A 15,945-nucleotide genomic window follows, 5' to 3' on the forward strand; every position below is an offset into this window, starting at 1 on the left:
CTCTTGAGGTTCCACCTCGAATGTGATGTGGTGCGCGGACATTGCGAAACTACGGAAGCTAGGGCACAGTTTATGAATTTATGCTGTCACCACATCTTTTTCCTAATTTCTAAGTATTCAACCTGTTCGGAATCGCAACAGGAACCAAGATAAAAAAAACATTCTTCGGCCAGGCAGAATACTTAAATTTTCCTTATCAATGAAAGCAATTCACTTTCAACTGCTGATAAATGTGTAAAGTGTTCGACCAAACACATTTTTAGTTACCATACACAATAAAGTTGGGAACAATCACATCTACACAAGTGAGAACAAAATCTAGATTAAAAGGTAGACTCAACATTTTTTCAATTTTAATAAAAAACAAGGGAGAAAGCTTCAGTTGCGTTTACTCGACTGTGAGATACCCGCTACCCATTTTTGAATAAATACAAAATAACTTAAAATACACCAAAATTAATATAACGTAAAAATACTAACAATATACCATAGAAGTACTACATTAAAACAAGCTATAAAGCTACAGTCGTGTGTGATCGACTGTGAGATACTCGCAACATGTTGAGTAAGAGCAACGCAGTGCAAAAATATCCCAAAGGCTAAATTTGGTATACTAATATATATAATACTACATTGAAAATATACTATGGAGCACAAAATATACTAGATTGTCAACCAAAGCAACTAAGACCCGTAGACAGTTAGCGTTTTTTCCATACTAAAGAATTTCATAAATAACTTCTACTTTTTCTATCCGATCGCAATCATAAATACAGTAGTTATTATTGTGTGTGTCGAAATTCGAGACATTAGTTTTAAATTACGCTAGTTTTTTGATTGTTGTCGATTTGCGGGGGCAAAAGTAGACAGTAGAAAAATAAATCTCTTTTAGCTCTTAGATCTAGATCTAGATCTAGATCTAGATACGGACGAACGGACAGACGGATAGACAGATGGCTGTATCATTTCGACTGTTGACGCTGATCAAGAATATATATATTTTATGAGATCGGAGATGACTCTTTATGCCATTTCCTGCCGGCACCAATTATAATACCCTTCTACTCTATGAGTATCGGGTATAAAAATAAAATTTTAAGCATTCTTAAAGTGTTTTTTTTCCAAATAGTTAAAATTAAGTTGTTCGAAGCACACATAACTAAATCAACTAGACTAAAAATGAAAACTATTTCGATTGCTCACAAATTTAAACTGCTCCATAATTCATTAGTGTAAAAAATATATTTTAATTTTGTATCTTATTAAAATAGGTAAATGAAAGCAAAAATGATTTTTTAAAATACTCTTCAAAAATCAAAAAATATAATTGTAATTTCTAAATGTTTTGAATTTAAGAGAATTGAAATTTTGTAAGCTTCCACAGAATAGTAAAAAAAAAATATAAAGCTTATCTTTGCGAAATTAATTTGCTGCAATCATTTATAGCTAGTTACAACGAGAGCAATTAATTTAAATAATACGCAAATATTTTACTGCCCAAGGAAACTTTGAATGCGACTAGTTTGTGACTGATTGATATTGTCAGAGGGCGTGAAAAGTTCATTGGCCCGCGCTTTCCATATGCTAATCCTGTCCAGCAGTTGTCGCTGTCCCTGTCGCTGTTGCTGTCACAGTGTGCCATAGTTGTGGCTGACGGTCCTTGATGTTGACATTCGCCATGCAAACCGCTCGACAATCGTAGAAATTTGTTGAAATTTGAAGGCTGTTTCAATTTATCAAAACGCCACACGAACTCCAGCAACACATACAAAACAAAAGGAAAAAAAAGAAAACACAAATGATATAGAGAGGGAGAAGAAAAAAAATGAAAGGACAAACAAAACCGAAACAGTTGAGAGAATCTTTCAATTAATCATGAGCGACATGTGGTCGTCGTCTCTGGGCGGACCGCCGAGCGCGAGAATAATTATACGAGCATATAGCGCATACGCCCCGTTATCCAACCTCTAGAGGCCCCTTTTGGTCCCCCCACACACACACACACACTGGGACGCCTGTCGCTCGGGCAACTCGTGTGCTAACAAATAGCTGCAATAATAGCGTCCTGGGCACATCCTCAGCTCGACTTCGCTTCCCTCTCTCTCTCCCCTCAATCTCGCAAACAAATTCGCATTAATAAAATAAAATGTGCTAGGCGAAAAATGGAAAGAAAAAAATGTGTCTGTGTGTATATACATTTATGCATAGGCAAATAGAGCGCTTAGTTGAGGCATTTAAAACTATTTGGCAAAGTGGGCGTGGTCAATGCAATTTGCATATATGCAAAATCAACTCATTGTTTGCACCTTTTTTTTTCTCGTATTTTGTAGATTAACTTTGCAATGCAATGCAAATATATGAACAGACACTAATTACACTGATGGCATGATAAATTTAACACTTTGAACTGGTGACTGATAAAAATATTGTTTCCGATAAATGTTTTGTTATCTCTTTCCTCTCAATTTTATCTTGCTGCAACTTCCACCAAGTTATCAGCAAGTTCTCAAAGTCTGTCTTCCGCTTAGCTTCTTATCTTTAACTTCATTTAGCGTATTGATAATTCTTTCAACAATTTCTCCGTGAGGCATTTCAAACAGGTCATAAAGTATTCCATTCGAACGCTGCGGCGTTCGCCATTCAACAATCAACTAAAAAATACACTCAGTCCAGTTGAATATCCTCTCTGCGTTCAATTCTCAATCCTTTGTTGTTATTCCAACCACCTGCCCTACAGTTAAATCCCCTCCACACAAAAAAAAAAAACAGAAACGAAATATGTGGACAAAAAGAAGGAAACCATTTTGGGTTACCTCTCGATTGAGGGAGAGAGCGAGAGAGAAAGAGATTGGGGAGCTTGTCTGTCGTCGTGTCTGGCGACTGCACAGAAAATTCATAAAAATAAACCAAAGTCAAATGTATAACAGCAGATTTTTTGCAATAATGTTAGCTTTCAGATTTTACAAGCGCGCAGCATCAAACGGCATTTGTCTTTCCCTTCACTCTTCCCCCCACTTCCTCTATGGTCCATCCTCTTTGCACTCCTCTTCATCACTGTCCCTTTGCCATTTCTTTTGCACTGTGTTTGAGTGGCGTTGGCACTGCAGTTAGTCCACTAGAGTTGGCATCGTGATTAGGCATTATCAGATTTATAGCAAGCGATTGGTTCTACAAGATTTGTAACTATTGTGGCATACTTAAAAGCTCTATTTAAATAGTGATACAAAAAGTATTATCCTAACCACGATATGAAATAGTCACTGTTCATTTACATTTTTAAGAAGTCTTTTTTCCACTTATTTGCAGCTCTAAAAATTCAATTACCATTATTAATTAATATTTGTAACTTAGAATTACATATGTTCTATATAGTTTCAGAACAGCATCGAAATATATGTATTAATGCGAAAAATAATCAAAAATTTAACATCTCTTTATAAGTGGTATCTTATTTAGCAGTCTCTTTCCAATATATGTATCTATTTTACAGTTTAAAGAATATAAAATGAATTATTAATACTTGAAGCTTCGGATTAAAAAAGAGAAGCTTCTAAATATATTTATTAATGCGAAATCTAATAAAAAATGTAAGTTAAATTTAATTGAATTTTTACATTTGACAGTTTGAAAAAGAAAACAAGAAAAATTTATTTTAATTTATATTTAAATATTGTGTAACAGCATTACATATATTTTGTGAGCTTTAAATTAAAAGCAATTTAGTAAAGTTAAAGCCACAATTTATTTTTATATTTGCATATAATTTATGTCAAATAATTTATTGTTCGTAATTCACCATTTTATGGCATTTCCTAAGAAATAAATTGAATGTTCGTATCTTATATTAATTTTAATCAAATAAATTTTAAATATTTTAAATGGACTATTATTGATAACGTAAAAAAGGAAAACATTGACATTTAGATGATATTCGTAAGCGATGCTTTTGCCGACAGTTTCAGCAATTATGTCACGTTGTTTGTCCATCTCTAGCTGGCAGAAAGTCAGACAAACACACTGACACAAACAAACACACACACACACATATGCAGTGAGACATCAAACGTGCAAACATTTGCCATATTTTTGTAATCAAAGTAAACAATCCATTTAACCAAACACAGACACAGGACATGCAACGGACACACACACATACATTCGCTCTCTCTCTCACTCTCTTTCCTTCTCTTTCTACCTCTTTCTCTCTCGTCGATGACAGCTGTTGTGTTACCCCCCAAAATCGCATCTTTGGCAATTCCAGCTTCATTTTCGATTTTGACTCGCGACCATGCAGCGCCCTCTGGCGGCCAACGACTTAGCAAACAATAGTGCAATGCCAAAGGCCGAAGACCGTTGCTTTCCGTTATCCCCCTCTTCCTTGCCTTCCCCTCTTCATCGCTTGTCCACTGCATTGTCATTGCTACTCCAGCGCTTTGTTGTTATTGTCACTTGACATGTTTTAGAAAGAGTATTTGTCCGTTTCTCTCTCTCTCTCTCTCTCTCGCTCTCTTTTTGTCTCTGTCTGTCTGTCTGTCCGTCTGTTCGGGCACCTCAGTCACTCATAATAATTTTTTGGACCACCGCACAGTGGTACAGCAGTTAGCAGTGTCTGCTGTCTGGCGTGTGGCGTGTGGCATGTGGCAAGTGGCAGTATGGGACATAGGAAGCAGGCAGCAGAACGTGACGTCTTTGCCTCGTTTTTTATGCAAACAGCATTTGAATTTGAAATGAAAACGCTAACGGGCAATGCGCCTTTGCTGCAGCCACAGTGCCAACTACAGTCGAGACTGTCGACTGCCACAGCACAGTTGCTGCCCCTGCCCCTGCCCCTGCCACAACTGCCTGTGTCGACGTTGCATACTTTTCAGCGCCATGCGGTAACTTTAGCAGTGATATGACAACACTCCATGGCATCTGTGTCCATTGGCATTTTGTTTGTAAACATTATGCTCTTGGTGTCTCTCTTCTGCTGCACTACCAATGTGTGTGTGTGTGTGTGTCTCTAGGTGTGTGTGCTTGTAGGTGTGCTGGATGTGTGTAAATAGTTTTTACTGCCACAAACCCAAACGCAACCAAGAGGCAATAAAAGCAACGCGCCAACTTTGTTATTATGTTTTTATACCGCCAAACACAGAAAACGAGAGAGAACGGATAGAGAAAGGCAGAAAGAGAGAGGGGGAAGCTGTTCTTTGCATAGTTTTTATGTGTGTGGCAAACAGCAACTGGCACACCTGTTCAGTCAGATACGTCTAAAATGTGTCCAATGCCTCCTTCATCTCGTCCTTCTCTTACTTCATTCATTTGCATTTGCATTTTTAGCTCTGTTTGTCCTTGTCCCTCATCCCTTCAATCACCACTCGACCATTTTATACTGACCGCCAGCTGGCTTTTATTATTTTTGGTTAGTTTGCTGCATTACAAAATGTGAATGTGTTGACATGTTATGATTTCGATTTTAATTCAACAGACCAAAGAATGAAAGCCACTTTTTTATGGTTGAAAAGAAATTGGCATTTGAGCCAAGAAGGCAAAAACGTCAGCCAACTTACCTAGCTGGCCATGTGTTCAGGTGAAGCGCACAGATTTCATTGTCCAAAGGCGACCACACGGACGACAATGAATGCAATTCAATTTCGCATTAAAAGCCACCCAACAATAAATTCAGCTATCAATCAAACACAGCTAAACAAATATTTTCAGCTAGCATAGAATTGGTGATAGTTTTTTTTTATTGAGCTTAAAATATTGCCACGAATTTTTTTAGAACGCAAATTGTATATTTAATTGTAATATTTCTAACCAACCACAAAATAACAACAGTGAAATTGTAAGTCTAGAAAATAAATCTTTAAAAGCAAAATTTATTATAGAACAGTTTAAGTAATTAACTAAAAAATACGAAAAATATACTAAATATATACTAAAATGCTTAAATATTTTTGATTATATAGTATAAAATGTACAAAAATGTACTATACGCTATACTACAAACTTTTGTTCATTTCTTATATTTGTTTATTTTCTATACCTAAATTTTGCAAAATATACTCTAAATATATACTGAAAAAATACTAAAACATTTTGCTTATATCTATGAAGATACAATTCATAATAAGAAAATATTAAACTTAAAAAAAAACTATTACAAAATATTTTAAAATAAATACAAATACTTTTTATTTCTTTACTGTATCAGAAAATGTCACTTTTAAAAAAGATTTTTTATTTAGAAAAAATACTGACCATCAATCTTGTGAAATTTATTTTATTTTTAATTTTTATATTTGTTTTGCAAATTATTTACTTTAGTTTGGAAATATGTTTTACAAACTAGTTAAAGTAAATAAAAAATAAACATCGAACAATTTTTTTAAATATGCATTTATTTTATTTACTGTATCTGAAATGATCACTTATGATAATACAATTTTAAGTTGAAAAATATCGATTACGAAATTGTTTCAATAAAAATGTAGTCTGAAAAAATAAATTAAAAATTCTAAATCTCATTTATTGCTTTTCTGCACGGCTTTTTCACAATAGTACAATTGAATGCAGCATTTAACATAAAAGGAAAAAGCTCGACACATCTTTAGGTTAAGTTCAAGTTATCATTCGATCTGTAAAGATGCAATTCATAATTAGACAAATCAAATGCCAAAATTAAAAAAAAATGAATGCCAACTTTATGTGAATGCTGAGCATTCAAAGAATTTTGCATTAATTGCAGCCACTTGAAGGCCAATCAATTAGGACTATTATCAAAGTTAGGCAATAAATTCTTCACATTTGCGGCTGTTCATTTAAAGCCTCTGTCAACAATTGAAAAGTTGATGCGGCAATAAGCTCAAGTCTTTAATTAAAAGACAATTAAGAGCTAAATAATTTACTACCGCATTTTGCTGAAGCAAGTTTCACAAATTGTTGCAGATTTATTTTGTTAGTTGCTGCAAGCGTAAATGAGAAACTATGTGAAACGTTTAATTATGTAATATATTTAATACACGCAGAACAAATTTCTTAAGTCAATCCCATTTAGAATATTTCTAGAAGAATTAATTTTTACATTTTCTTACTTTTAGGACGAAATGTTCTTCAAAGTATCAACGACATTTAAAAGTTTAAAAATGAGAGGCAAATTCTTAATTGATGAATTTGAGAACTTTTTTATGTTATAGAAGAGTATTATAACTTTGTCCTTTATATATGAAACGGACAAGGAGGCATATCCGACCCCAAAAAGAATATCTATTCTTAATCAGCCGAGACGATTTAGCCATGTCCGTCCGGCTGTCTGTCCGTCCGTCTCTTAAAATAATTAACATTAAAAATAAATTGGTTCTCCTTTTAACAGCTTTAACTTGACCACTGTAACTAGAAAATAGTTTTTGTCTAGGGACCTTTGTTGATGTTGAATCCAAGAAATGTACACTTTAAAAATGTAATCATAATATATTTGTTGCACCTCAAGATTGAAGTTCTTTAAGATTATTGGCAACATTTGTAAAATTAACATTACCATTAAAAATAAAAGCAGAAAATGTTCTAAGAGTTCATTCAATGAGAAAGTTAATAAATTCCCTCATTTAAGTTTACCATTTTATCAGCTTTAACTTGACCACTTTAACTAGAGAATTTTCGTAAATAAATCAATAGTATTGGATTTTGTTGACACAGGAAATGTATATTGTATAAATATGGAATCATGTGATGTGTCTGGGATGTGATGATGATGATCTGATGATGCGATGATGCGACGTTGTCCTGTTGCACAACAATTCGTGTTCATATCTCTCAGAGCGTCAAACGCAATGTGTCACTTAGGTGTCAAATGGCAAAATAAATAAATAAGCTGCGAGTCGGGTGTTAAGCAACCTCAACACGTATTTACAGTTATTGTTGTTGTCCTTGTCCCGCTGATATTATTATCTGTGTTGTTGTTGCTGTTATTATTATTATTATTATTCTATATAAATAATATGTCGTTGGCGTTGGCGTTGGCGCGATTTCAATAATAATCTCTTGTCTTGGGCATAAATGTCGCATTAAATTGTCACGCACTTGTGGCTTAATCACGCCAAAAGGATAACACGCAGGCCCACAACATGACTGGGCCAGCAGCGAGCAGAAGACCAGAGAACGAGAACAAGGACAAAAGCATAAGCGACAGCCAAGAGAACACTTCATAGTCATGGTCGTTCTCCTCCTCGTGGTTATCCGCTGCTGACTTGGACTCCACTTGGACGCTGATGCGGAGCTCTTCCGTATGATCCACTTGAATGGCTGCATTGCCAAGCGTGGGAAGGGAAGAGATGGGAAGGGGGCGGGGGGTTTGGGATGGCATTACTTGTTTGCGGTTTTTATTATATTATGCTTGTGTCAAATGGGCTCAGCGCTGTCACATTCTTGACTGCTGCTAGCTCAGCGTCCTGTCAGAGCGCACTCTCAGCTTGAGAGACGCAGTCTCTGCTCTCTTTCCCCACCCCCTCTAGGCTTCAGTTATTATTACACATTGCCAGCATCTTAATGTCGAGTGCTTCCCCCTCCCCGCTAGACAACAGGTGGCGCCCCTTTGGCCTGTGAACCGCACAAAATCCAAGAGCCCCCAAAATCGCAACCACTTGGGAGAGCCAACGACAAGTGGCACTGTGTGGCCTCTTAAGCACTCACTTCCAGCAGAAAGTTCTCATTACTCTGTCATTTGGATTGTAACGCAGCTTACAAAAGATGAACTTGTCTCTCTCTCACTCTCTTTCTTTCTCTCTCTCTCTCTTGCAGATATTATTACTAATTACTATTCGCAATCTAATTAAATGCTACTCTGATCAAATTGCATACATCAAAAGCTATTTAGCTCTGACTCCACCTCGACTTTAGTTCATTTTGCAGGCAATTTATCTCACACAATAAAATACAAAAATGGTGGATGAAAAGATTATTATTCCAATTAAATGTTTATTGCTTATAAAATTATCAACAATTATTGATGAACACTTAAGTTGAAATCTCACATATCAAAGTATGTTTTTAGTGATACAAATTTCGCTGCTAAAAAACATAACAATACACTTTATTTAGTAAAAACTAAAAATAAATTCAAAATTTATACCGTGAAATAAAAAATAAAATTGAAATTAAATACGGAGCCTAAAAGAATGCTTTGATAAAATACCAAGTCTACCTAACTAAGAACTTGCAGTTTGCAATAGCTACATTAAAATACAAATATCTTATCCATAAAATGTCATTTATACAATATACAAAATATTATTTTATGTAATAATAAAATTACATTTGCAGTTCTAGCTGGATATTAATTCAAAATATAACGCATTTTAATAACATAATTGCTTTAGATGTTTTTGATTTATATTTATAAGTTCTTTACTTAAACAACAATCATTTACATTACAAATGCATTGAAATGGAATCTGAATCAATTCAAATTTAACGAGATTTGAAATATCACTTAATTAATTAGATAAAACAAATATATTTTTAAACAAGTAAGAAAGCTAACATACAGTCGAGTGTCCTCGACTGTGACATAACATTTTAAATAAAAGCCAAACAATGGGGTGGGGTATTAAATTTTAAGTATACCAAATTAATATACCACAAAAATACTAAAAAAAAATATATACCTAGCCATTGGTTAGGTATATTGATATAGAACTACACATAAAATTTACCAGATTGCAAGCCAAAGCAACTAAAGCCCCTATTAAGAAGACGTTTTATACAAAAGTATTTTTTGAATACTTCTGCAATTTGTATCTGATCGCAACCAAATGCAACCAACCAACCAGGAATCATAAGGACTATAGTTATTATTGTATGCTCCAAACATCTCTAGCTATACAATTTTACTTGATATTCGATATTTTTCGATTTGCAGTGCGATTTGTGGGCGTGGTCAAACTTCAAAACAGAAAGCATAAAAAATGATGTTGAAAAAAATTATATCTCTCTCTGAGATCTAGGTGTTTATACGGACAGACAGACAGACAGACGGACGGACATGGCTATATCGTCTCTGCAGTTGACGCTCATCAAGTTTCATTTAGATTTTTGCCACACCGACTTTTACGCACAAAAATTGAGAACAAAATCGAATAGCAAGCGTAATTAACCATAAAAACCACAATATATGTACATCTATTATTCCTGAACATTTGCTTGGTATACCAAATATAGCCTTCGGTATACTTTGGTCTTTTTATACCCGCTACCCATAGGGTAAAAGGGTATTATAACTTTGTGCCGACAGGAAATGTATGTAACAGGTAGAAGGAGGCATCTCCGACCCTATAAAGTATATATATTCTTGTTCAGCGTTAACAGCCGAGACGATATAGCCATGTCCGTCTGTCCGTCTGTGTGTCTGTCCGTCTGTCCGTATGAACACCTAGATCTCAGAGACTATAAGATATAGAGCTATAATTTTTTTTCGACAGCATTTGTTATGTTTGCACGCAGATCAGACCGCAAATCAAAAAAATCGAATAACAAGCCCAAAAGTTAGAGTTGCGAATTTTAAAATATACAATAAATACTGTAGTAGTTATGATTCCTGAAAATTTGGTTACGATCAGATAAAAATTGTGGAAGTTATTAAAGAAATACTTTTGTATGGGCAAATACACCTACTTACTAGGGGTCTGAGTTGCTTTGGCCGACAATCTGTCTATGGTATATTTTGAATGGTGTACTATATCGATATACCAAATATACCATTTGGTATATTTTTAGTATTTTGCAGTATATTCGGTATATTTTGAAAATGATACCGCAATATTTTGTTTTATTAAAAATGGGTAGCGGGTATCTCACAGTCGAGCACACTCGACTGTAGCTTTCTTACTTGTTGGTATATGAAATTAGTATATTTTTAAAATAATACCGTTTTCTTTTTAGTGAAAATGGGGTTGCGGGTATCTTACAGTCGAGCACACTCACCTTCTCAATTGTTCTTACAGACGAAGAGAGAGCAAAGATTACGTGTGACCATACAACAAAGAAAGGGATATTCAAAACTAAATATGGTCTCTTTTTTTATGCTTATAATGATATATATAATATGGCCACATTTACAACATAAAACATATTAAAATATGCATTAATTGATCATCTCAAATGCTTCCACAGTCTTAAGAAAAAAGGGTATTCGAGAAGCATCTCGACGCTCGATGGTTAATCTTTCGGCGCCGTGCAATTGGCAACTGCACTTGCAATATTTTATAAGTTAAGGCACGTCTCAGTGGTTAGGTCGTTCCACCCAGTGCGTTGTTGTTGATGTTGCTGTTGGTGTTTCTATTCCAGAATTGCAATGGTTAAAAACGGTCTGGAGTCAACTGTTTTGCTTGACCGCAATGAAGTCGCAAAGTTTATATGCGATGTGCGATGGGCGAAAGGGACACGAAGACGGGATTACGGGATGGACGCCCTCTCTACGATACGTTACGATAGTATGTAATTTGTACCCTGAAACCGAGCACAATTCTCACTCAGAAGCCAGCCACAAACTCGAGACCGAAACATAAGCTCGAGTCCAAGTTGAAAGTCGAAAGGCAAAGGCAACAGCAAAGGGAAGGGAAAGCCAAACCGAATCCTTAGCTGGTGCATAAGTGCTGAAACTGTTTTGTGGTTTGTTGGCAGTAGCTAAAATTGAATTATAAGCCAAATGCCAGGACGAAGGCAGCAACAACAATAACAACAACAACAACAACAGCAACGACGCCCTATTCGATGTATACGGAGCGTATACTTATTATGAGCATTTTTCGTTTTTCGGGGCTAATTCGATTACAAGTTTTGCAAATGTTTATTAAATTTGCATTGTCAATTATGTGCATTGTGGGTTGTTTACTGGACTGTGTGTGTGTGTGTGGAAGGACTGTTTTGTGGGTCTCATAATTGCATTAGGGACACGATTACCCGCTGCACTTTGTCCGGTTGATGTTTTTACCCCCCCGCCGCATTCTCGTTAGCGTCCGTCCCAACAACTATTTGCCGCATTTCACAGCCAAAGGATCAATTTGCTGACCCTTCAATTTGCCAAGCAATTTTCGCAACGCCCACTTTTCTGCATTTTCCTGACTGTCTGTCTGTCTGGCGCTCGGTCTGTGTGGATATTTCGTTGAGCTCGGTTGCAGCGCCAGCTTCTCTGCATAATTTGTAATTTTGCTTAGATTTACTTAAAACTTGTCGAGCTGTCTTTCCATTTGCTTTGGCTTTGGCCGGCTTTGGCTCTGCTTGATTGGCCAACAAAACTTTTGTCGCCAAGGAGTCGACCAAGTCCTGCCACACACATACACACACATGTGTGTATATAGTATGTGTATGAGTATTTGTGTGCTGATGAAAGGCCAAGTCAACTGCTCGGCTGATTACATTGCCTCGCTCGCAGTCGAAAAGTTTACGTATGATTTGCTTGGAAAATTGAAATTTGCGGTTTTTTGCCATTGCCATTGCCAATGCCCATATCCCGTTGTCGTTGCTGTTGTCGCTCGCCCGTTCACCCCTGCCTTAGAAAAATCCTTCCATTTCTTCTATTTGTCCACCGTCAGGCATTGCCACACCTCTAATGCAATGAAGGAAATGAAGCATGGAAGTGCAACTTCAACTCCAACTTCAACTTCAACTCCAAGTCCTATGTATGCCATCTGTCTGCCACTTTATTTGCTCTGCGCAATGGGCTTTATTAGTTCAACATTCCACATCCGACATGTACTATCCACCCCCTTCCCCTGTCCCTGCCCCTTCGCTTCGTTTGCTATTTGTTTAGCAATTTTGCAATTTGCCAGTTGCTTTTTAATGGCATCAAAATTGACCGCAAATTTCAATTCTGGCTAGCGCAAGCTTTGCTTTCTTTTCAAACAAATCTCTGTGTATATTAAGCGTTATACAATTGCGCCTCTAACTATATTTAATCACTAATTGAAATTTGTATAGAAACTTAAAGTTACAAAGCGGAAAAGAAGTTTTGACGCAATAGATCGCTGTTAAGATTATAATATGCACCTTGATCTATCGATGCTACGACAAAATAAATTAGATTTACAAGCATATTGTTCTATTTTGCCACTGATAGACTTTCATATTCATTTAATTGTACTCATTTATTTTATTTATAATAATCTCATCTCATTAGTTGACATCACATATTTTCATTGCCTTCCCAAGAGTCAAAAGCTGTCGAAATTTGAAAATTTGAATCATTTTATGAATTTCAATATATATTTATTTATTTATCGTGACTCTAAATTCTCACCCATTCATTGACTGTCTAAAGAATAAAACTATAAGACAGCAGAGAGTGAAACTTCAGAACAAAGTTTGCAACACTCGATTACAAAAAAATAATATATTTTTTAACTAACAAAATTTAGATTGAGAGCTTATTTTTGATCTGGAAAGCCTTACACATATTCCATATAAGAAACGGTATGCAGGAACAGCTTATCGACGATAAACTTTGTTCAACATAATAAAAGGTCAAATTACAAATTTAATTGTGAAATAATTATATGTACATTAATTTCTATTCTATTCTATTTCTTTGATTATTACAGGCTCTGCTTTATGGAAATGTATTGAATACACACCTCAAAAAAATCCAAACCAGACTTTAAAATTCAATAAGATTTTGGTGCCTTGCGCTTCAATTTCTTGATTCAATCCAAGTAAAATAAAATAATGGATAAAAAACTAAAAACAAAATATAACAAACAATTGAATAAAACAAAACTTCTCGAAGAGAAACAACAAACTTTCAATTTTTATTATATTTTTAATTTATTAAAATCTAAGAAGTTTTCAGTATTTTACGCTGATTATAAAAAAAACTTCATCTAAATAAAAATATACTTATATAAATTTAACGCAGCAATGCTCCCGGTTAAGCTGAGCTGAGTAGTTAATTGCTCATAATTTTAACAATTGGTTAGCTGAAATACTCGTAATCACAATGTCTGACTCACAACGCGCTCAGTTGACCGCATATATTTGCTTAAGCCTTGTGATTGGGCTGGCTGTTCAAAATTGTCATACATCTCAGCTTGTTTCAATATATACTAGGAATACTCCCAAAACTTTCCTATTTGCCAATTCTACCTCATAGGGTAGAAAGGTATTATAACTTTGTGCATGCAGGAAATGTATGCAATAGGGAGAAGGACCCGATAAAATATATATCATTTTGATCAGCGTTAACAGCCAAGATGATATTACCTTGTCTACATTCGTAGATCTATGAGATTCTAAGAGATAGAGAAATAATTTTCTATAGCACTAGCTATGTTTGCGCGTAGATCACGTTTAATTCATATCTTTTTAATGCCGTCTTCCGCTCCCGCAAATTGAAGAAAGTCAAATAACAAGTGTAATTTTGAAGCTACACTTTTTAATAATAACTAAAATAAAAATTGTAAAAGTTATTTAAGAAATACTTTTGTGCGACAAAAAACTCCTACTGCAATCGGTTGTCAGTTGCTTTGGCTGACAATCTGGTATAAAATAATCTATGGTATATTTTGAATGAAGTATTATAGCCCTTGATAAATTTTTATTTTTTTTTTTGTACAGAAAATAATAACAATAATATTTTGATCGATCGGTTGAAAATTGTAAAGCTATTATTATTTAGGGAATAGTTTTGTAAGCAAATAACGGCTACTGCAATCGGTAATTGCATTAATGGTCAGTCTGGTATATTTTTAGATATATGGTATATTTCGAAGGTAGTATACCAAATATAGTCGTTGGTATATTTTAATATTTTTGCGGTATTAATTTAGTATACTTTTGCTTCTATTCAAAATGGGTAGCGGGTATCTAGCAGTCGAGCACACTGCATAGCAGCTTTTTTACTTGTTTTTTTTTTTTCTTTACCTTTTAGTAGAAATTTCATGCAACATTTTACAAGGAACTTGAACTTTTAAATATGACTATTTATACAAATTTGAGGCTAGCCTTGAGTTGTATTCATCTCAAAATTCATAAACTGAAATATTGTACTTATATACATAAAAATAAAAAATATGAATATACTTTGTATGTGCTTAGAGATTTTAATGCACGATTTGGGCAAATGTAACTACAACAACAATAGTGCCATAAAAAATGAATAAAATAATAGCAGCAATCAAATAAAAATATCACGCAAGCAAGATTAAAACGTTTTAAATTATCTCGATTATCAGATACCCTACAGCTTCATAATAAATCAAGTAAATTACTATTATAATAAATATCAATTTATCATACGCGTTAAAGCAATATGATAAATAAATAAGATGCTTAATTTTAATTATAAGGAAATGAATATGAATGAATGAAGAATGAATATAAGTAATAAAAAACATTAGTATGTATTTAAGTTCATTATAGTGTTATGTTTTCAAATTTAAATATTAAATATTGTTCACAAATTTATATGAAAATCATTCTTAGTAAATGTGTAAGTTTGTGTTTTCTATTAAATTAATGTTAAATTGTACAAAATTATTTTAAGTTTAAATATGTTTTATATCTAATATCATTAACTGAAATCATAATTAGTACATTTTGTAAATTAATTCAGATTTCATATTAAATACATATTTAACACAGTGCAATATTATTTCAATTTTAAATATGTTGTGTATCTAATAAAATATTGTTATTAGAAAAGAAATTATAAATTACAAATTTGTATGTAAATTTATTATTGTGTATTAATTTAATTTATATTAAACATATGTTAAATTTTGGAATATTATTTCAAATAAATTGTGAATCTAAAAAATATTGTAATTAGTAAATTTGTGTGTAATTTTATATTCATTTCATATTAGATATATGTATATAAATTTGATTTTTATAATACATTGTTAAATTATTTTTATATATTAAAATAGTGTTACAAAGTCACTGAAAAGTTGTGCATGCTTTAATCAGAGTGAT

This window comes from Drosophila albomicans, chromosome X (genome assembly GCF_009650485.2).
Source record: "Drosophila albomicans strain 15112-1751.03 chromosome X, ASM965048v2, whole genome shotgun sequence".
Taxonomy (NCBI): domain Eukaryota; kingdom Metazoa; phylum Arthropoda; class Insecta; order Diptera; family Drosophilidae; genus Drosophila; species Drosophila albomicans.